The following is a 3562-nucleotide window of genomic DNA, read 5'->3' as shown; positions in this document are numbered from 1 at the left end:
GCCTGAGCCACCCAGCCACAGCCTTATAGCATCATAGTTACATCATCAGTGATGCTGACTGGCCTTCATTCCTCCCCCCCATTTTCTCCTGTCATCCCTATCTTGGAAGTAAGTTAGGCTCAGTGTATATAACTGGCTGAAGGTCACCCAGTGTGGTTCCATGGCTGGGGATTCAAATTTAGTTCTCCCAAATCTTAATCTGACATATTAATGACTATGCCACACTGCCTCTCTTATCCCTGCACCATTCAAAAGGCAAAGTCTGTGTCTTTGGGAATGGGGGGAGGGGTAACAGTATAGGGACAGAAGAGTACTATATTATAATTCATTTAACAAATCAGGAAATACCTGTATTTTAAGTAGTTTGTTTATCACATAACAGCCTCACATTGCACATTGTGATGTCAAATTTCTTATCTTGAGGTTAAATATTGTGCTCAGATTTTTTTACAATAAAACCTGTAACATGAACATTTTGTGTTCCATATTTGACAACAAAATGTGAAGAGTGATATTTTTTTTTTAAAAAGGCAAATCCCCCCACCTCGATTTTGTTCTTATACAGTGTCCATCAGCCACCATCAGAACAGATGTCATTTCCCCCAAATTCCAAATGTTATTTTTTCCCCTAGACAGTTTTACCTGGGACTCAAAGTTTCAATCACTGGAGAAGACCCTGATGCTGGGAAAGACTGAAGGTCAAAGAAGACGGGGACAGCAAAGGATGTGATGGTTAGACAGTGTCATCGATGAAACAAACATGAAATTGAACAAATTTCAGAGGAGGGCGGAAGACAGGAAGGCCTGGCGTGATCTGGTCCATGGGGTCGGGAAGAGTCAGACTCGACTGTGCGACTGAACAACAACAACAACAACAAAGTTTCAGTCCACAATTGCACATAATATTTACTGGTTAAATACTTTCTTGTGTCACAGAATAGATTTTATTATCAGCTCATTAGAAACTCTGCCATGTGCCTTTAAAATGTGTTCTGGCTCTTAAAAGGGCAATACATTTTCTCAGTAAAATAAAAAAAATAGTGAAGATAGAGGATGTGAAATCACAACTTCTTTGTTTTACTGCAACAGCATTATGCTGAAAGCTACATGATTCTGGTTGTGGGTGAAAGGAGCAGGAATCAGTATACATGTAATTCAGTTTTACTTAGTAGCATGAAAAATAACTTCCCTTTTAAGCCATCATTTCAGAAAATGTGGTGTTTAATTCAAACTTCTCTCATAAAAATCTACTCAGATCCCTTATGACAACCCACAACAACATCAATAGTCTAATTTCAGAACCTCTTGGCTTATATATCCCTTTAAAGCACCAAAACTGCATCTCGGAAGAATGATAGAGAACTCAAATCATATGTGCTGCAAATGTTTAAGGTATGACTGTAATAAAAACAAAAAAGTACAAGATTCAAACTCTTTCTTATCTGAACACAGTAATGATGGGGAGGGGAAATAAATGAGTTTTGCAGAAAGGATTTGCAATGAACCTGTGTTGGATCCTGCACATTAATTCTACTAATGGTAGAAGTTTTCCTAGTGTTTTTCAAGCCTCCAGTGTCAGGGAAAGAATTTGAAAGTAGATGCAGTTTCTTGTTAGTATATAGCCCAGTAACAGATGAATCCCAGAAATCCAGCTCCCCCTGACATGGAGCCTTGAGGAGGCTGTGGGGGGGAGGGGCTTTGCCTCTCCTGAAGGAGGAGGAGTCAGGGAGTGGCATTGGATGCATGAGGTGTCCTTATGAGGGGGCAGAGCCAGCAGGGTTCTGAAGGTGGCTTTGCCTTGCCTTCTCCTCTTTTCATGAAGCAATTGGCCCATCCTCCCACCCTGTATGCAGTGCAAGCTTTGGTTGTTTTCATGGCAGGGATGGAATTTTTTGCCCTTCCTTGGATTGGCGGAGGGAATGTGTGTGTGTTTGCCTACCCTGTACTATTGGCAGTGAGCGAGAAAAGGAAGGAGGGGATGGATCCATTAAATAGGATAGGTCACTTGGCAGGTTAGTGCGGGGAAAAGGGAGAATCGATCTGGGGAACATCATATGGTACCTTCCTCATGGGGGTCAGGGGGGCCTTAGGATCAACCTTTGGGTTTTGTGGCTCAGGATTGGGGATGAGGACTGCCTTGGGGCCGACCTGGATAGGCTCCTTCCTGCTAAGCTTCGCAGTTTGAGGGGGAGGCCCAGGGCAGCATTCTGTGCATCAGGTCATCCAGTGGCGAGCCAAGGGGATGGCTCGCACCTGAGGCAAAGGTGGCTCACCAAACGGATGACAAGGAGGTGGTCCAGGGTGACCCCTGGCCTTGACCTATTCCTGCACTCGGTGTTTGCCCTTCCCGCAAAAGTGTAAATATTTAATAAAGTGGCCCTGATTAAAACCCAACCAGTCATCTGTTTCTTTCTTCCAATCGGGGTGTGTGTGTGATGGTTCAAACATGTATGCTCATCACCATTGTAATTCAATATGTAGTGGTGTCTTGCTTATGTGACTGAACCATGGACAGTGTTTTCACACTACCCCATATATAATGCTGCCAGTTGAGTCATTTCACCCAAGCAGCTGCCAGTCATCATGGCCCAGTTAATCTAGTTGTCAGTCCTCATCCTGTCAGATCAGGTCTTGCTGCTGAAAGCCTCATGGCCCGGTGGGACTTACATGAATAATTGGGGCCACATGCAGAGGTCATTTCAGGGGGGAACGTGGGGGACCGCAGTTCCCCCGGGTGAGGTGCAGAGGGGTTGCCGTGAGCCCCATGGGTGACTGGATATGTATTATTTATTGATGTACAATATTTATATCCTGCCGTTCTGCCCAGTCAGAGCCACCAAACATCAGTAAGTTAACTGGCTATCACACTTCTCACTATCTGGGTCCAGAATTAACAATAGAGTCTTAAGCAAGTTATAGCTTTTTAAGTCCTTTGAAGTCAATCAACTTAGAAGTATAGTCGCCAACCTCCAAGTAGAGCATGGAGTTCTGGAATAACAATTGTTCTCCACACTACAGAGATCAATTCCCAGTGAGAAAATGTCTGCTTTAGAGGGTGGGCTCTATGGTATACTCCACTGAGGTCCCTCCCCAAACCCTGCCCTCCCAGTTTAGGATTGCCAGCGGAGGCTGACAAACTGGTGGCGGACTTACCAGGGAGAGGGGAGGGAAGAAGCACAACTGAACTCCAAAGTGAGTTCTGGGTGAACTGTCATTGCATTTAAAGAGGCAGCATTCCTTTTAAATGCCTTCCCGCCATTGGAAATAATGGAGGATGGGTCACCTTCTTCTGGGGTTCATAGAACTGGACCCCCTGTTCCAATCTTTTTGACCCTTGGGGGGGGGGGGTTGGGGGGAGGCACCAGCAGCTATGCTGAAGCTTTGGTTCCTCCACCTCAAAAACAGACACCCCTCCCCAGAGCCCAGATACTCACAGATCAATTCTCCATTATACCCTATGGGATCACTCTCCATAAGGTATAATGGAGCACCCAGCGACCATCCCCCCCCTTTCTGATAGCCCTGAATCAGGGGAAGGGGCTCCAAACCAAGGGTTTCCCCC

Source organism: Gekko japonicus, unplaced genomic scaffold (genome assembly GCF_001447785.1).
Source record: "Gekko japonicus isolate JY-2015 unplaced genomic scaffold, Gekko_japonicus_V1.1 scaffold434, whole genome shotgun sequence".
Taxonomy (NCBI): domain Eukaryota; kingdom Metazoa; phylum Chordata; class Lepidosauria; order Squamata; family Gekkonidae; genus Gekko; species Gekko japonicus.
This window is presented reverse-complemented; position numbering follows the sequence as displayed.